This window comes from Lissotriton vulgaris, chromosome 2_1, assembly GCF_964263255.1.
Source record: "Lissotriton vulgaris chromosome 2_1, aLisVul1.2, whole genome shotgun sequence".
In the NCBI taxonomy this organism is placed as follows: Eukaryota; Metazoa; Chordata; class Amphibia; order Caudata; family Salamandridae; genus Lissotriton; species Lissotriton vulgaris.
This window is the reverse complement of record NC_141687.1, coordinates 394,072,791-394,092,867: the sequence shown is the minus strand read 5'-3', so window position 1 is coordinate 394,092,867 and position 20,077 is coordinate 394,072,791. Positions and strand designations below refer to the sequence as shown.

The following is a 20,077-nucleotide window of genomic DNA, read 5'->3' as shown; positions in this document are numbered from 1 at the left end:
GACAGCCAAACTCGCAGGATTTGCAATGAATTCAAACAATTTACTCCAGTTCATCCTGTGTATTCCATTTTATTCCAATAGTCAACATTGTTACCACGTTTTGCGCAGAGGCTGCGTGATTCCATACTTTCACTGCTGAAAAAATGCCCATCCAGGTCTTTATTTGCAGCCCGCCAGAATACACGTTATTCCTGGGTATGTGTACCCAATGCATTTCGGGCTTAAAAAGCCCTTCGTCACGGGTCTATAATATAAAAGAGGCCCATCAGTAACCACAGTCAATTGCCCAAAAACAAAGAAAAGGAAGATAAAGAAAAACATTCAATGGTCTAAACAAACCAACTATCAAGTACATGCCCTTGAAAAAAAAAGTCCCTCTCCACTGGTGCCTCTAATTTCTCAGCAGCAGTGTTCTACTTTTTGTTGCCGAAACTTTATTGTTTTAACACAGAATATCCAAAATGAGAACACATTACATACTCAACCTTCCCTTCGATTGCCTGTGTTAAAACAGAAATAAAGTTCCCCATGTTGAATTCATCCTCCGAGAACAAGTGCAAAATATTCCCAACCCACCAAACAATGAGCTCACTGTGCTCCGGTTTTACGATCTGAATCTGCTAATGCCAGTGGATGTAAGCGTTTCTTCCGTTTCTTTTCGATTTGTACGGTCACATGCTTGGTTTAAAATTTACAGCACGTTTTGGACTAATTGAGTGCACCTGGGGGTGAGTAACAGTTTTATTTAGTTAGTTCATGCAGGCACTTCACAGACAAGGTCACACTGCCTGCTGTGCTTGGGAGAGCAGCATAAGTTAGGTTACCTTGTTTTCCTTTTTTTTCTATTTTTTTATAAGAGGTCTCGCGCTGCGCTTTGTTTAGGGTCAGGGTATATGACAGCAGTCAGTAGATGTGACCGCCTCTGACATTTTATCTTGGTCTTTCATTGTCAAGTGCATTGTGAGGCACAAACACACTGTATGGCGGCGGGGGTGCAGGTAACGGTGAAAGGGACGAGAGAGATGGGGCGGAACACAGAGCGTAGCAATTCTTTATGAGCAGATGAGACAGGGTCTGGCCTTTGATCTGTGTTTGAATGCACTGCAAAAGTGACAAGATAAGAACAATATTTACAGCCTTGTTCACAGTGGAGCTCAGAGCGTGGTTAACCAGGAGCACTCATCTCAAGTGCTCCAAATTAAAGAAAAAAGTAGTTCCGATAATAAATGCTAAAGTGGCAGCTGAGGATGGATAGTAGTAATTGGTTTATGCTCTCGGGGAAGGCTAAACACAAGAAGAGGCATGACACATGCATGTCATGGACAAATGGGGAGAAAGAATATCAGAGCAATGGTGGAGCCAGGAAATGGGTAGCCTATAGGTGGTCTGTTAGGTAGGTCGCTCCCCCTCCGTACAGCACAGCCTGTGTGTCCTGACCCTGCCACAGCTGCCGCTGCTGAGGAAAGTTGAGGCCCTCCTCCACCCGCAGGCTACCATCTGCGCCTCATCCCTGGTGCCTAATAGTAGGCCTTAGGTTTGTTCTATTGTCGGTGTCATTCATTGTATTGCCCTTATTGTTTATTGGTGTCTGTGACTGCTGTTGTCCGTCTTCCCTCTGTGCCTGTATTTTCTCCTGTACCCTTTTTCCTTCTGTTCCCATCGTTGCCCCCGCAATTCTGTGCCCTTTTTTCCTTCTGTTCCCATCGTTGCCCCCGTGATTCTGTGCCCTTTTTCCTTCTGTTCCCATCGTTACCCCCGTGATTCTGTGCCCTTTTCCCTTCTGTCCACATCGTTGCCGTGTGATTCTGTGCCCTTGTCTTCTGTTCCCTTCGCCGCTCCCGTTCCCGCTGCTGCATCCCCTGCAGCCCTGCCCCCCCTTACTGCCCATTTGCTGCCCCTGCCTCCCAGCTGCTCCTCCCTCCCACCTACCCATATATGGCGCCTAAGGCAAGCCCGTCTGCGTCCGTCGGCGCCTGGACCGCACCCAGAGTCAGAACCCCTGGTTCCCGCGCCCACCACGACAACTGCTGCCGCTACGATGCCAGCACACTGCACCCTCTCAACTCTGGACGGACCCACACCTGCTTCAAGGCCGCCCCAAAACGAACACATGGTCCATTCACCTGCCGGAACTGCAGCTACACCAGCCTCAGAGCCGCCGAACCACCCGCCAAGAAAGACCTCAACCACCTCCGTTGCATCCTACTGAACACCCGCTCCGCACGCAAAAGACGCCGTCGAGCTCTGGGACCTGCTCTGGGACGTTGCCTTCCTGACAGAGACCTGTATGAAGGACTCTTCCGCACCCGACATCGCCATAGCCATCCCAGACGGCTACAAGATCACCCACAGAGACCGCACCAACGGAGTCGGAGGAGGAATCGCCATCGTCTACAAGAACAACATCAGGGTCTCGACCAGCACCGGCGACACGTTCAGCACCGCCGAACACATGCATTTCCAGATCCACACAGACCCCAACGCCACCCTCAGAGGCACCCTCGTCTACAGACCCGCCGGACACTGACCCCAGTTCAGCGATTCCATCGCCGACTTCATCAGCCTGCACGCCATGACCTCCACCGACTACACCCTCCTCGGAGACCTGAACTTTCACCTTGAGAACAACAATGACAGCAACTCCACCACCCTGATCGACAACCTCGGACTGAGGCATCTCGTCACAACGCCTACCCATTCCGCCGGCAACACGCTCGAACCCGTCTTCTCCTCAAGCTCCCACGTCTCCTTCAGCCGCACCACCGAACTCCTCTGGACCGACCACCGCTGCATCCACTTCACCTTCCAGAAACCCACCACACCCAACAGCTCCCCGCTGCTACTCAAGCAAAATCACAGAAGACCAACTACACGCAAACCTTGCTCTCAGCCCTTCCACCGACCCCCTCCAACCGCGACGATGCAGCTAGCAACCTCAGACGCTGTAATGATGACTGCGCTAACACCCTCGCCCCGCTGAAGAAACCCACCCACAAAGACACCAGCAAGAGAGCTAGCTGGTTTACCCCAGAACTCCTGGCCTCCAAGCGAACCTGCCGGAAATATGAGAAGAAACCGCATAATGAAAAGACACCGGACAACCTTGCAGCCCACAAAGACGCCATCCGCAAACACCATCACCTCAACAGGTCTGCCAAGAGAACCTCCTTCAAAGACTCGACAACAACACACTCAACAGCAAGGAGCTCTTCAACATCGTAAAGGATTTCTCCAACCCCAGCTCCAATACTAACGACATGCCGCCATCGCAAGCCCTGTGCGATTCTCTCGCCACCTTCCTCCACCGCAAGATCTCTGACATCCACGACAGCTTCAACACCCACACAGCCTCAACAGACATCGACACTCCAGACTCTCCGCACACCATCGACCACGACCCCCTCCAGCCTGGGCTAACATGAACATTAACGACACCGTCAAGACCCTGCAAAAGCCACAGTTGATGGACATACACCGTCAAGACCCTGAGCACAATCCACTCCGGCTCCCCGTCAGACCCATTCCTGCACCACATCTTCAACAAAGCCAGCAGCTGCATTGCACCCCACCTGCGCAACGTCATCAATCTCTCCTTCGAGACCCCGACCTTCCCAGAGAGCTGGAAACACGCCGAGATCAATGCCCTACTAAAGAAAACCAAGGCGGACCAGAGAGACCTCAAGAACTTCCAGCCCATCTCCCTGCTTTCGTTCTCAGCCAAGGTCATTGAGAAGATAGTCAACAGACAGCTAACCCGATACCTCAAAGAAAACAGCATCCTGGACCCATCCCAGTCAGGGTTCCGCAGCAACCATAGCACCGAGACTGCCCTCATCGCCGCCAGTGACGACATCAGGACACTGCTGGACAACGGTGAGACCGCAGCCCTCATCCTCCTGGACCTCTCCACTGCCTTCAACACTGTCTGCCACCACATACGCCTCCACGACGCAGGGATCCAAGATAAGGCCCTGTAATGGACCACCTCCTTCCTTTCCCGCAGAACCCAGAGTGTCCGCCTCCCCCATTCCGATCCGAAGCCTTCAAGATCATCTGCGGCGTACCCCAGGGCTCATCCCTTAGCCCGACACTGTTCAACATCTACATGGCCCCTCTCGCACACGTCGCCCGACAGCACAACCTCAACATAACCTCCTACGCCGAAGACACTCAACTGATTCTCTCCCTCAGCAAGGATCCCCTCACTGCCAAATCCAACCTCCACGAAGGAATGAAGGCCGTTACTGACTGGATGAAGATCAGCCGACTGAAGCTGAACATGGCCAAGACGGAGGTCCTCATCCTCGGCTCCAACCCTTCAGCCTGGGACAACTCCTGGTGGCCAACGGCACAGGGGGCAGCCCCGACACCCACCGACCATGCACGCAACCTGGGAGTCATCCTCGACTCAACACTCTCCATGACCAAGCAAGTCAACACAGTCTCCTCCTGCTTCAACACCCTCCGCATGCTCCGCAAGATCTACAGGTGGATCCCGACAGATACAAGAACAGTCACCCAGGCCCTCGTCAGTAGCAGACTCGGCTATGGAAACGCCCTCTATGCGGGAGCCCCGGCCAAGCTCATCAAATGACTGCAACACATTCAAAACGCCTCTGCACGCCTGATCCTCGACGTACCACGCCACAGCCACATCACCCCCCACCTGAGAAACCTGCACTGGCTCCCGGTTAACAAGAGGATTTCCTTCAAGCTCCTCATCCACGCACACAAGGCACTCCACAAGACCGGCCCAGCCTACCTCAACAGACAACTTTTCTTCTACATCACCAACCGCCAGCTCCGCTCCGCCGACCTCGCCACCGTATCTCGCATCCAAAGAACAACCACCGGCGGCAGATCCTTCTCCCACCTCGCCGCCAATACCTGGAACACCCTCCCACTGAGCCTACCACAGACCCAAGACCTGCTGACCTTCTGGAGGCTACTCAAGACCTGGCTGTTACAATTTTTTGATTGATTGATTGAAAAGGAGAACAGAAGAAAATGGATACATTGAGACTGTGACCAGTACTGATTTCTTAAGTAGCTGGTGCGCCACATCCTACCTCGATCTATGAAAAATAATGCAAATGAGAAAAACTCATCTATGTGCTGGGTGTTGTGCATCAAGACATATTTACCCTTTCTTTCTGATTCCTGTCAAATCACAAATCTGTCCAGAAATTTAGAGACAAAGGAACTCACTTCTAATGCACACAAATCCAACAATGTGTGTTCTCCTACGTACTAAATTTGTCAGAGAACAACCCTTTGCATCTCTCCAAAGCCTCAATACTTCCTGTTCAGGAGAGAGACAATTAGTCTTTTCAGCTGTTTTTGAACTTAATGGTCTTGTTCTTGAGAAGGTTATGCAATCTTAAACATAAGCAATGAGAATTCTGCCCATTGGTGCAGCACTGGGAAAGCCCATATTAGGAGAAAGTATACTAACATTGGTGAGAACTTGTCACTAGACATTCAAAAGGAGACCAGCCCTTCCTTCATTCTCTCTTGGTACTGTAAAGTCTTTCATCATCTACTAGGCACGACATTATCCCGTTATCTAATGTGGGAGACTTCTCTACAATTTGATCTTAACTAACTCATGGGTTCGATCAGTAGCCAATAAATCGTACTTTTTCCATAAAGACAAAGTTATGTTTCACTTTCTGTATTGCTTTATTCCAAGGGCATTGCACATGGCCTCCACAGCACAGGGATATTTCTCCCTGTTTTTCTTTTTGTTTCACAAAATTTTTTATTGACAGAGCTTGGTAGTGATATAAACAGAACATATAATAGCAGATAAAGTCCATGGTACAAGTACATAATGAATTGAGAAGCGGTGAAGTAACATAATATGAAGTAACATAACATGTGAGGGGGAGAAAGTAAATAAATAAATAAAGAGAAATGACAATTAAGCATCAAATCCGTACAACACGAAGGCGTATGTCAGCAGGCAGATAGATCAGCCATATAGCACAGTAGGGTGAAACACGTCCATCAAATAACATATTGAGAAGTTGATTGCGAAATCAGAGTTTAGATGTCTCAGGGAGGTTTGAAGAGATCAAAGTGAGCGTCAAGTGAGGCCCATATTTTCCTATGTTGTGGACGCCAGGGGTGAGAGGCAAGGGCAATGGTATCGGCACCCCTGAGATTAGAAACCCAGTTGAGCCAATGGGGGAAGGAGGCTTTGGCTGTATTTTTCCAGTTGGACGTTATGATTTTAACCGCCGCTGTCAGTAAAAGATCAAGTAGGGCTTTGTCATTTTCATTTAAAGTGACAGCTTTGGAAGAACCCATAACTAGAGTAGCAAATTCTCTCGGGAGAGAAACGTGTAGGGCTTTGTTGACAAAGTCAAATATCCTGTCCCAGTATGTGGCAACCCGGGGGCATTTAAATATTAGGTGTTCAAGGTCTCCTCCCGATTCCAAGCAGTTCCAGCAGGAGTCATTGTCTTTGATGTTGTGCAGGAAAAGTCTCCTAGGGGTCCAAAAGGCTTTGTGTAGGAGCCAGAATTTAGTTCAGGTTAGATTTCTGTGGTTTGATCATTTTGTACATTCTGGATACCTGATGGCCAAGTCTATTAAGGGTGGATAAAAGGCCAGGGAGTGAGGGGGATGTGTCGCCCAAGTTTGCTTTGGTTAGGGCCACCTTAATTTGTAGAAAATAGTAGAAGTCAATATTCTCGAGTTGGAATCTATCCTGTAAGTCCTTGAATGTGAGTGGTGTTTGGCCCTCGTAAAGTTGGTGAGGGAAGTGTATTCCCTTCCTGATCCAAGAAGGATTATACAACGGTTTTCCTCTGTATGTTATAGTGTTATTCTGCCATAGAGATTCCCATTTTGAATTGCCAAATTGATGGGGTAGAGATTTACTTATATGGAGGAGGGAGTTCTTAGTGTTTTTAAATATGATATTAGAATCAATATTGGGACGCACTTTGATGGTAAGGAGGGAGGAGGGGTCAAGCCCTTCCACTAGGGATTTTTCGACGTTCAAACACACGGGTGTGTACTCAGGTTGTGGTGTGAGCCAAATCGCACCTTGCCTAGCCAGGAAGGCGGTCTGGTAAAGTCTAAAGTCGGCCAGATTGACACCCCCCAAGGATTTATCGAGTCTTAGCTTTTTCATGCTGATCCTGGCTTTTTTTCCCTGCCAGAGGAAGGAGGAAATTACCTTATCTAGTTTAGAGTGGAAATCGTTAGAGAGTGTTAGGGGAAGCATTGAACTCAGGTAATTGACCAATGGGGAGATCATCATTTTTATCGTCTCCATCCGACCCCACCATGTAATGAATCGCGGCGACCAACCATCCAGGATTCTTTTAATTTTTGCTAGTGTGGTCGATTCATTGTGTTTGAGTGTACTTAGTATGTTGTCAGTGAATTCTATTCCTAGATACTTTATGACATCCGGTTGCCAGGCTAGTCCTGAATCTCCAAGGACCTCTTTGGTAGTATGTACATTAAGTGGTTTGACTTCGGATTTGTCCTTGTTTAATTTATAGCCGGACAATGCCGAGTATTTACTGATGGAGGACATAAGCCCCTTAATTGATAAGGTTGGGTTTTCTGTGGCTATTAAGATGTCGTCGGCATATGCCGCTAGTTTTACCTGAGTGTTTCCGAAGGTGACACCTGTGATGTCCTCATTTTTAGGTCTCGCCTGGACATCGCATCCGAAGGATGCGTCCAGGCTGGAGACTTATAGTCGTCTGACACGGGGGAATGAGGGACACGAAACTGTGACGAGCGGCTGGATTGAGCTGCGTGCACGCGCGTCAACATTCACGCATGCGCACATCACAGCCACACGCATACACAGCACTCACGCATGCGCACATACACACGCATACACAGAGACCCCTCCACACACACCAGCCCCTCTCCTCTCGGCTCCACACACACGCACACGCATTTACACTTACACAGACACGCAGGCACCCAGACAGGCAACCCCCCCCCCCCGTCACACACACGCATACACACAGACTCCAGGACACATACACACACACATGCACGCTCACACACATACACAGTCCGCCGCCGCGCGCGCGCACACAGATGCCCCCCCCCCCCCAACAAGGCGAAGCCCCACTCACCGGCATCCTCAGTGCAGCGGCTCCCACCGGCAGCAAGACTCTTCTTCCCTTCTTCGGCACCGGGGCGCAGGGTAGGCTCCTGCCTGCTCCGGTGCGCCAAACAATTGCGGCTCTTCCGTGGGAGGCGGGGTAGGCTCCCGCCCTCCTACTTCCGGTTGTCCCGCCCGGCCTGCCTGACTTCCTGGTCGCAGGCCGGTGTTCTAACTAAAATCGTGGGCCAATTTAAAATCGCAGCATGGGATGCGAGTACAATGGAATTAAGGGGATTCCTTCAGCTGCACACCTGGGGCAGCGCACTGTGAAAGAAAGGCGGGGGGTGGGGGCATGCTGCATCTGCAAGTAGTGAATGGGCGCCTTTCTTTGGCGGCGGGGGAGCTTGCAAAAGCACCCCTCGATCCCCGCAGCCCTCCTCGCCTTTGTGCGGGCCTCTCCTGTGAGCCTCGGCCGGGCCCTGAGCCCCCGAGGCAGGGGCTACAGGTGAACGGCGGTTAACGGTGCTCGAACAGGAGTAGTGTTCGCCGCTGGATCTTGAAAGCGCATGCGTGCAATCACACGCATGCGCACTAAACCGACAGAAGAATGGGGAGCTTAAAAATACATGCTGCCGAGACATGGACCATATGCGGCTGCGCATAATTGTGCGCATGCGTGCAAACGCGGGGGGTGTAAAGACAGATGGGGTGGGTCTATTGATAGCACACCGGATCACAGATACTACGAGCATACTGAATGAGACGCCAGATATGCGTGCCTCCAATTGGGGGAAAGGGTAGTAGGACTACCGGTTTTGGCCGCCATCTTGGAGTGGGGTCATATTCCTTGCAGATAACTAGATAAATCAAGGGAAGAAATCCGCCATCTTCAAGGATGGAACAAAGTTTATACTGTGGGTGTGTCACAGTTAGTTGCTAGGTGCCAAGTGCATATTTGATCAATTGAAACGGCGGAACGGCGCAGTGATAGTGAAGGTGCTAATTTATATAAAGCTAATTGTAGAAAAATGATTGTATTGATGGCAAAGATGCAACAATGGTTAAGTTACTCAATGATTACAAACAAACAACAAACAAATAACTTGCATTGATTAATTCATGTTAATGTTCATTGTGAGTATGGACGATGCCGTGAGGGCAACTCAAGTCTCTCAAGCTGAATACTGAGTGCGTGCAGAATGACAGTGCGTGCAGAGTGACAGTGCGTACAGAGTGCGTGCAGAGTGACAGTGAGTGCAGAGTGACAGTGAGTGCAGAGTGACAGTGAGTGCAGAGTGACAGTGAGTGCAGAGTGACAGTGAGTGCAGAGTGAGTGCAGAGTGAGTGCAGAGTGACAGTGAGTGCAGAGTGCGTGCAGAGTGACAGTGAGTGCAGAGTGACAGTGAGTGCAGAGTGACAGTGAGTGCAGAGTGACAGTGAGTGCAGAGTGACAGTGAGTGCAGAGTGAGTGCAGAGTGAGTGCAGAGTGACAGTGAGTGCAGAGTGCGTGCAGAGTGACAGTGAGTGCAGAGTGACAGTGAGTGCAGAGTGACAGTGAGTGCAGAGTGACAGTGAGTGCGGAGTGACAGTGAGTGCGGAGTGACAGTGAGTGCAGAGTGACAGTGAGTGCAGAGTGACAGTGAGTGCAGAGTGACAGTGAGTGCAGAGTGCGTGCAGAGTGACAGTGAGTGCAGAGTGAGTGCAGAGTGACAGTGAGTGCAGAGTGACAGTGAGTGCGGAGTGACAGTGAGTGCGGAGTGACAGTGAGTGCGGAGTGACAGTGAGTGCGGAGTGACAGTGAGTGCGAAGTGACAGTGAGTGCGAAGTGACAGTGAGTGCGGAGTGACAGTGAGTGCAGAGTGACAGTGAGTGCAGAGTGACAGTGAGTGCAGAGTGACAGTGAGTGCAGAGTGAGTGCAGAGTGAGTGCAGAGTGACAGTGAGTGCAGAGTGAGTGCAGAGTGACAGTGAGTGCAGAGTGCGTGCAGAGTGACAGTGAGTGCAGAGTGACAGTGAGTGCAGAGTGACAGTGAGTGCAGAGTGACAGTGAGTGCAGAGTGACAGTGAGTGCAGAGTGACAGTGAGTGCAGAGTGACAGTGAGTGCAGAGTGAGTGCAGAGTGAGTGCAGAGTGCATGCAGTGAGTGCAGAGTGACAGTGAGTGCAGAGTGCATGCAGAGTGACAGTGAGTGCAGAGTGACAGTGAGTGCAGAGTGACAGTGAGTGCAGAGTGACAGTGAGTGCAGAGTGACAGTGAGTGCAGAGTGACAGTGAGTGCAGAGTGAGTGCAGAGTGAGTGCAGAGTGACAGTGAGTGCAGAGTGCATGCAGTGAGTGCAGAGTGACAGTGAGTGCAGAGTGCATGCAGAGTGACAGTGAGTGCAGAGTGACAGTGAGTGCAGAGTGACAGTGAGTGCAGAGTGACAGTGAGTGCAGAGTGACAGTGAGTGCAGAGTGACAGTGAGTGCAGAGTGACAGTGAGTGCGGAGTGACAGTGAGTGCGGAGTGACAGTGAGTGCAGAGTGACAGTGAGTGCAGAGTGACAGTGAGTGCAGAGTGCGTGCAGAGTGACAGTGAGTGCAGAGTGAGTGCAGAGTGACAGTGAGTGCAGAGTGACAGTGAGTGCGGAGTGACAGTGAGTGCAGAGTGACAGTGAGTGCAGAGTGACAGTGAGTGCAGAGTGACAGTGAGTGCGGAGTGACAGTGAGTGCGGAGTGACAGTGAGTGCGGAGTAACAGTGAGTGCAGAGTGACAGTGAGTGCAGAGTGACAGTGAGTGCGGAGTGACAGTGAGTGCGAAGTGACAGTGAGTGCAAAGTGACAGTGAGTGCAAAGTGACAGTGAGTGCGGAGTGACAGTGAGTGCAGAGTGACAGTGAGTGCAGAGTGACAGTGAGTGCAGAGTGACAGTGAGTGCAGAGTGACAGTGAGTGCAGAGTGCGTGCAGAGTGACAGTGAGTGCAGAGTGACAGTGAGTGCAGAGTGACAGTGAGTGCAGAGTGACAGTGAGTGCAGAGTGAGTGCAGAGTGACAGTGAGTGCGGAGTGACAGTGAGTGCAGAGTGACAGTGAGTGCAGAGTGACAGTGAGTGCAGAGTGACAGTGAGTGCAGAGTGACAGTGAGTGCAGAGTGACAGTGAGTGCAGAGTGACAGTGAGTGCAGAGTGCGTGCAGAGTGACAGTGAGTGCAGAGTGACAGTGAGTGCAGAGTGACAGTGCGTGCAGAGTGACAGTGAGTGCAGAGTGACAGTGAGTGGAGAGTGACAGTGAGTGCAGAGTGACAGTGAGTGCGGAGTGACAGTGAGTGCAGAGTGACAGTGAGTGCAGAGTGACAGTGAGTGCGGAGTGACAGTGAGTGCGGAGTGACAGTGAGTGCGGAGTGACAGTGAGTGCGGAGTGACAGTGAGTGCAGAGTGACAGTGAGTGCGGAGTGACAGTGAGTGCGAAGTGACAGTGAGTGCAAAGTGACAGTGAGTGCGGAGTGACAGTGAGTGCAGAGTGACAGTGAGTGCAGAGTGACAGTGAGTGCAGAGTGACAGTGAGTGCAGAGTGACAGTGAGTGCAGAGTGCGTGCAGAGTGACAGTGAGTGCAGAGTGACAGTGAGTGCAGAGTGACAGTGAGTGCAGAGTGACAGTGAGTGCAGAGTGAGTGCAGAGTGACAGTGAGTGCGGAGTGACAGTGAGTGCAGAGTGACAGTGAGTGCAGAGTGACAGTGAGTGCAGAGTGACAGTGAGTGCAGAGTGACAGTGAGTGCAGAGTGCGTGCAGAGTGACAGTGAGTGCAGAGTGACAGTGAGTGCAGAGTGACAGTGAGTGCAGAGTGACAGTGAGTGCAGAGTGACAGTGAGTGCAGAGTGACAGTGAGTGCAGAGTGAGTGCAGAGTGACAGTGAGTGCAGAGTGACAGTGAGTGCAGAGTGAGTGCAGAGTGACAGTGAGTGCAGAGTGACAGTGAGTGCAGAGTGACAGTGAGTGCAGAGTGACAGTGAGTGCAGAGTGACAGTGAGTGCAGAGTGACAGTGAGTGCAGAGTGACAGTGAGTGCAGAGTGACAGTGAGTGCAGAGTGACAGTGAGTGCAGAGTGCGTGCAGAGTGACAGTGAGTGCAGAGTGACAGTGAGTGCAGAGTGACAGTGAGTGCAGAGTGACAGTGAGTGCAGAGTGAGTGCAGAGTGACAGTGAGTGCAGAGTGACAGTGAGTGCAGAGTGACAGTGAGTGCAGAGTGAGTGCAGAGTGAGTGCAGAGTGACAGTGAGTGCAGAGTGAGTGCAGAGTGAGTGCAGAGTGACAGTGAGTGCAGAGTGACAGTGAGTGCAGAGTGCATGCAGAGTGACAGTGAGTGCAGAGTGACAGTGAGTGCAGAGTGACAGTGAGTGCAGAGTGACAGTGAGTGCAGAGTGACAGTGAGTGCAGAGTGACAGTGAGTGCAGAGTGACAGTCAGTGCAGAGTGACAGTCAGTGCAGAGTGCGTGCAGAGTGACAGTGAGTGCAGAGTGACAGTGAGTGCAGAGTGACAGTGAGTACAGTCACTCAGCACCACCACATTATCAGTCAGAACCACCACAGCATCACTCAGAACCACCACAGCACCACTCAGCACCACCACAGCATCACTCAGCATCACTCAGCACCACCACAGCACCACCATAGCACCACTCAGCACCACCACTGCATCACTCAGCATCACCACAGCCCCATTCAGCACCACCACAGCATCACTCAGCACCACCACAGCACAAATATGTTCTCTCAATGTTTCAAGCTTTATTACAAATGTCACAAAAAGATGTTAATATTTCACTTCTGTTCTTGGATTTTGTTACAATAAAATACACTGAACATAATCTTCACAAAAGTTATTTACAAAAGTTTAAGCTATTGCCATTATAAATTACAATCACTTTTATTAAGTATTAAAACAAATTAAAAGCCATTGTTATTTGTAATATCAATACATCTAAGTCACGTAAATACAAATGTTGCATTACAAATGCTATAGGTGTCACATTTGCGAAAGTTATAACTATTGGCATTGTAAATGACAAAGCTATTAATTTAGCTATTTTCAAAACCAACACATAAATGAACGTTTGGTGAATTTCCATTAAAATATTTGACTTTTTTACTAAGATATTATTATACTGTTTTATGCAAACAAAATTTAGATACTGCATAAATAACTTTAATAAAACATATTTTATATGAAGCTTTTTATGTAAAAAAAAAACTATAGCATAAAGCAAAAAACAATTGCCATTTACAATGCTAATAGCTCAAACTTAAATAATGCGAGACCTATTGCATTGCAAATGCTTGTTCTTGATGTCGGGGAGTAGTGGTTCAAGTGCCAGCAGGAATAGAGCCGGTGAAAGTGGGCAACCCTGTCTAGTTCCTTGGAATAGGCAGAACGGGTCAGAGAGTGTCCCATTAATAGTTATACGGGCAGAGGGGGCGGAGTATAAGGCCATCACCATTTTAATGAAAGAGTTACCCAGATTGAATGCGCCCATACATTGTTGAAGAAATGGCCATGAGACTTTGTCGAATGCTTTCTCAGCATCTAGGGTTATTGCAACCATCGGCGTTTTGCAGTTTTTCGCTTTTTCAAGTATATGGCATAGGAGTCTGGTGTTGTCATTCGACATCCTATTTTTCAAAAAACCTACTTGTGACGGACTTATCAATTTGGGTAGCACGGCGTTTAGTCTAGTTGCTAAGATCTTGGCATAGATCTTGCAGTCAATATTTATAAGCGAAATGGGGCGGTAGTTTTTAGTCTGGAGGGGATCTTTCCCTTCCTTGGGTATAACAATTATTGTGGCTTCACTCATCGAGGGAGAGATACTCCCACTAGAGGCGGTAGAGTTGAACACAGTTTGGAGTGTCGGGGAAAGTTGGCTGTCAAAGGCTTTGTAGAAAGAGGCAGAGAAGCCATCAGGGCCCGGGGCTTTGTTGCTTTTGAGTGTTTTGATGGCTGTCGAGATTTCTGTGATACTGATGGGGGACCCTAGATTTAATTTGTCTATCTCTGAGAGTCTGGGAAGGTCGAGGGCCTCTAGATAATCCATGCATGCCTTTAGGTCCAAGGACTTATCGTTCCTATACAATTCTTCGTAAAAATGTTTAAAGGTATCAAGAATCTTGGACTGGTTGGCGTGCGTATTATTTGCGGGATCTTTTATAGAGGATATGGTTGTTAGTTTCTGCTTGTGTTTAAGATAGGAGGCCAGTAGCTTTCCGGCTTTGTTTCCCTCACACAGCTTCAAGGCTTTGAAGCGGTTGATCCACACACCTGCTCTCTTACTCACGATGGAATTATACTCGTACTTCTTTTTTATGAGCTGGTCAAGGGGTTTGGAGTCTTGAGGGTTGGTTTTCTGTAAGGATTCTAGTGATCTGATCTCCTGCTCTAGTTGCTCCAGTTCTTTGTTTATCGCTTTGTTAGCTTTGGCTCTTATGTTAATAATAACTCCACGGATCGTGGCTTTGAGCGCGTCCCAGAGGATGTTTGGGTCTGTGTCAGGGACATTATTTAAGAGTAAGTATTCTTCAATGGCTTTAATAATCTGTATTTTGTCATCAGGGTTGGTTAGCGTTTCATCATTGAAACGCCATCTTCTGGGCGGTCTGATTGAGCGGGAGCCTGCAAGTTTGGTGTGAATACAGGCATGATCGGAGATCAGTTTAGGGGCGATGTCGGTTTCCTCGATTAGGTGTGCAGATGTGGAGGATATTAGGATAAAGTCAATACGTGAGTAGGAGTTGTGGGGAGTGGAGTAAAAGGTGAAGTCTCTCCCATCAGGGTTTTGGAGACGGAGTCTTTAAGGCAGTACCGTTCGCATAGCCGCAGGAGTGCCTCATGTGAGCGTGACGGGTGAAAAGCGCATTTGGATTGCCTGTCTAGTAAGGGGTCTAGAGGAAGATAAAAATCGCCTCCCACAATGAGAAGGTCGTCCTGAGGGATATGCTCCATCGAGCGGGAAACGGAGTCCCAGAACCCGGGGTCGTCTGAGTTGGGGCCGTATATGTTCACTACGTGTATTGGGCCATCTTCTCTGCGCAGATGGGCCACCAAAACCCTCCCCTCCGCATCATGAGTGTGTGAAACCCGTGTTATGTTCGACTTCTTTGATATCAGGGTAATTAGACCTCCTTTCTTCTGCGGTGCAGGAGATGACAGTATATGGGAAGACCAATGGATGTTTAAGAATCGTGTGTCCTCTTCCGATAGTTTAGTTTCCTGTAGGAGGATAATATCCCCCTTAGTTTTGGCGATGTAGTCAAACACTTTCCTCCTCTTTACAGAGTGGTTAAGACCCTTAACATTTAACGAAACTATGTTGAGGTCATCTGTTATTGACTTAGTGTTAGACATTGACGGGCAAGATTATCGCTAAGCGGTGATCTGGCGGGGGGCAGAACATTGAGTCAAGCATCCCCGTGGGGAGCCTGTGTGCTAATGCGATAACAAGTGGACAGATCTAGCGATATGGCTAGGGACAGAACTAGCGTCCTTGTGTTGTACCTGTAAGAAACAGACAGAAAAAGGGACAAAAAATAACACAAAGAGGTATATAATGCTCTAAAGTACCAACAATTTTTACCTGCTGAAAACTCTCTCTTTTTCCAATTCCCCATGCAAACCCTCCCAATCCCCCCTCCCCCACCCCAAATACGTACGTAGGGAGTACGACGACAGTACCTAGCTAGGCAAAACAGGAGTTATTAAACATTAACAAACGTTATTCATTAGTTCCAATGTTAAAACGTAAGTGTATTTAGATGTCCAGACTAAGTGTGGCAGCGGGTATTATTTACTGCAGCAATTTCTATGTGCGCAATGATAGTGTATGTGCGCAATAATATGCTATATTAAACCAGGAGTGACTGTCTGCAACGTGCAGACGAAAACAGTAAGAAGATTAGAACCAGCTAAACGTTGTATCAAAAATACCTGAATCGTTATACTGGATTGAGCTTCCTGTATTAAAGGCAGTATATGTGCACAGAAACATATGATAACAATAATGACAATCTAGTAGCGACTATTTGCGTCGCGCAATAGAGACTATGAGTGAGAGTAGAACCTGCTAGTCATTATGCAAGCAATTACCAATACTGTAGTAAAACAAAGGTGAACATTTATCGTCACATATCTAACAGCATTGACAGTATGCATGGAAGCGATAAGTTGATAGTGGGAAAGTAGGGTATGTACTTGGTATCAGTGAGTGGGCGGACTAGCAACAACTAGAGATGGCAACTATCACAAAACTTCAAGTACACAATGGTGCGACCTGGAAAGGATAGAGATCCGATTGACCTGTACTATGTCAGGATAATCACGTGGTCTTCCTTTTATTAGAAGGGCCATTCGACTGGTCCATTTCTTGAGGTGGGCCATTTTGCAGGTAGTTTTCCAGATCCTTCGGGTCTGTGAAGAATTTTGGGCGGCCGTTTATTGTGACTTTGAACTTGGCTGGACCTGCAAAGGAGTAGGGTATGCTCTTGGATCTGAGTTTGGCGCGGAGTTCCAGGAACCCCTTGCGAACCTCCACTGTGTCCTTAGAGTAGTCCTGTGTAAAAATAAAAATGATCCTCTGACCTTCCCACATGATGGGGTGCTTCTTCCTTGCGTATTGTAGGATCAATTCGACATGTTGGTATCTGAGTGGTTTGCATATCATTGGTCTGGGACCCTTCTCGCGGTTAGTAGTGAATGTGGGGATTCTATGCGCTCGATCTAGCTCCAGACCATGCGGGAATGCAATGCTGGTGATCATGGGGATCCATGCTTCTAGGAAAGTCACGCAAGAGTCCGCATCTTTTTCTGCGTATCCCAAAAATTCTAATGTTCCCTCGCCTGTTGCGGTCTTCCAACTCAGCATGTTGGCGTCTGAGGATGTCAGTGGCGGTTTCAAGGCGCTGTATTCTAGCAGCTGATTGACGTGAGAGGTACTCCACGTCGCTGATGCGTTGTTCAGCTGTGCTCAGCCTCGATTTTAGGTCATTCATATCAGCTCTGATGGCCGTTAGCTCAAGCTGCATAGCGTCAGTATTCGCCTTGGTTGATTTGGAGATAACAGTGAGGTCTCCTAATTTTTTCAAAATCATTTCCATCGTGGCCGCCATGTCTGGTTTACTCTTAATGGGGGAGTCAGAAATTTGCGGCTCAGGTTTCACCTTCTTAGGATTTGTCTTTTCATCTCTGCCCGCCATTTTGGACGTGAGGTTTGAGAAGAGATGAGATTACCAGTTACCTTGTCTGGAAATCTTGTCTGGGGCTGTCGTCGATGGGTTCAGACAGGGAGTTGAAAAACAGGCTAGGGCTGCGCAGATATCAGTGAGTCGCTCAAGGTTGGCTCCACGCGATGACTCACACAGAGCCAGGCGAGCCTAGTGCTGGCAAGCTGATTGACGCTGTGACTATAGGTGTGTTATTTCCTGTGTTGTTTCCTGATCCAAGGCCTCCGGTGTTGCTGATAGTAATAAGGAATTAGATGAGTCAGCTTATAGCAGAAGCAGAGTGAGGTTCTGGTTAGGGGCACGATGCCAATATATCTTAAAATTGTGACCCCCAGGGATCGAGGAAAGCCTCATAGAAAGCAGACAGGTGGTCTTCTGCATGAAATTAGAGGAGAACCGCTTCTCCTTACAGGCGCTTTAACCCCTTCCATGCTGATGACGAACCCCAGCCGTCATGCACTACAGTGCTCGTGTGCTGATGACGGCTGGGGTTCGTCATGACCCGCCCCTGTTCATTTGTTTACAGCACAGGGGCGGAAACGGGCCAGCAGGGAAGGGGTTAATGGTGAATTGTAGTTACTTGGAGCAAGTAGGAATCGGAGCGTTTCCGATGATGGCTGCCATCTTGGGATCAGGCGAGAAGGGCAGAGAGCGGCATCTCAGTGCTGGGTACGCGTTTTAGCTCTCGCTTCCTACCGACATGAATGGAAATCCGGAGAGCAGCTGACATCCCCGGCGGCGTTGATCTCATCTAGGTGTGGCTGGGTGCAAGAGTCCGAAGAGATCGTCAGGCATCACCGATGTGACGGAGCGACGCCATTTTGCGTTGAATCGGCGCTGGCGCGCGATCGCTCCAAAAGGTTGCAAAACTCCTCGCTAAGCGCCTCGAGAGGAGAGATCAAGGCACCGGAGGGCTCAGCAAGGTGTGAGGCATCAGGTCCGCCGCTTTTGCTGCTGGTTAGGACGTTGGGCCAGCAGGAAACTGACGGAGTCGTTCTCCCGAGTTGCGGAGCTCGAGGTTAGGCGGCCATTCGCACTGCCGTCCCTGTTTTTCAACCATGATCTTACATATGTTTTTCAGAGAAGATCATGCATATTAGTGGTCTCATACTCCTATTGTTTACATAGAAAGATTCTAAGCAGACCATCGTTTTCTCATGTATGGTGGAAGAAGGTAGTTCAGCTACCATTGCAAGTTAGATTATTTCTTCCAGTTGCGAGGTTTATGAACTTCTGATTCCTGAAACACTTGTCCATCTTGGAAATTAGCCGGGGAGCAGTCTAGGGCATTCTCTTGCAATCTGGAAATATTTTCTGAATAGATTTTATACAAAATATGACTCGTATGGCTAGAAAGTTCTTTGCCTTTTTTAGCTTGTTTGCTGAATAGCGTATTCCGCCTCGCCTCACTGTGCATTCGCGTAGTCTGTTCCAAACCACCTGGGATCAAAAGAAAATAACACAAAGGAATAAGGCAAAAATCACTTTCTTAGTGATTCCTTAGTCCTAGTTCTTCATTCACAACATCTACTCTACTTTCCCATTAAAGCATATGCTATGCTTCTGTGGTACTAATTGCAATAAGATAGGTGAGAACAATTGGTGATACAAGAATAGTAGGTGAGGCCAGGTGCTTAAAGGAACATACACACCTGGATGAAACACTTTCTGTTTCCCTGACTGTGTCTTTTGGGGTGCTTTATTGATTCTCCATACAGCTGCAGCTTGTCCTAATTAACTGTGAAAGGAGTAGAGCTAGGGGTTTACAGTGCCCTAATCCTAATGATAAACTATTTTTCCCCCTATATGTTCGATGTGTCTGCACAAGGCACAAGATTATGTTATGCCACCCAAACGGATGTGTAAAGTTAAAGGAGAAAAATAACTGCAAGAATGGGTTCCCTCTCTGTGATTAGCTGACTGCACTCCTTGATGATGATTTCTTCTTGCTGCCTCTATGTATTCTGGAACACTAGAGAAGAATGTTTTAGATATATTCAAATATATTTGTGGAATTGTTTGTATGATAGCTAGAAAATAATATTCCTTAGTATCATTTACAAACATAGGTTACTTGTGTATGTTTATTCCCTCCTTCTATTTTTGTCTGCCATAATATTTAAATGCCGTGGGAAGTTTACTCTTTTATTTCTTATAACATTATTTTTACATTTTATAACAACAGAAAGACACGGCCAGCTGATCTGCAATATCCTAATGAACTGGGAGTGGAGGAGGAAGACATTATTGGTGATGAACACATACAAGCTGAACAGAACCCTGTGTTCACCTCACAGCCTGGGACTAGTCAACCCGTGGGCAAGCTATTTGTTGAAAAGAATCGTAAGTAATGAGACTCTTTTGCAAGTTTAGGTTAATTCAGACTTTTTATGCTCTTGCAATTTCTTAATTTATCCTTTCTGCTGACATGACTGTAATTTTAATTTCAGATTTAAGCCTTTCTGAAAAGGGGTTGGATCTGTCTTCTATTGTTTTGGTGGTTCTGTTACCTGTTATTAAAACCTCATGACATAGTAATGTAATTACATATTGTATTATAAACATTTCTACCAATACTATGGCAGCATGGCTTCATTCACGCAACCCATACCCAACACTCAAAGCATCTTCTACTCTTTCCCTTACTTACTAAAAAATAAATGTCACTGAAAAAAGCAGAGAGGGTAGTCTACCAGGCCACAGAACTTCATTTGTCTGAAAAGTGATGGTCTGGTAGCAGGTAGATAGTGGAT

General features: G+C 48.3%; 1 protein-coding gene across 2 annotated transcripts in view; it reads left to right on the top strand.

Moving 5' to 3' along the window:
- TMEM237 (transmembrane protein 237) overlaps positions 1-20,077 on the top strand; it is a 205,692-nt gene that overhangs the window by 125,823 nt on the left and 59,792 nt on the right. For both annotated transcript variants that reach the window (XM_086955257.1, XM_086955256.1), the window contains one exon: positions 19,510-19,667. The gene's annotated coding sequence lies outside the window, so the exon portion shown is untranslated. The remainder of the gene's footprint in view (positions 1-19,509; positions 19,668-20,077) is intronic.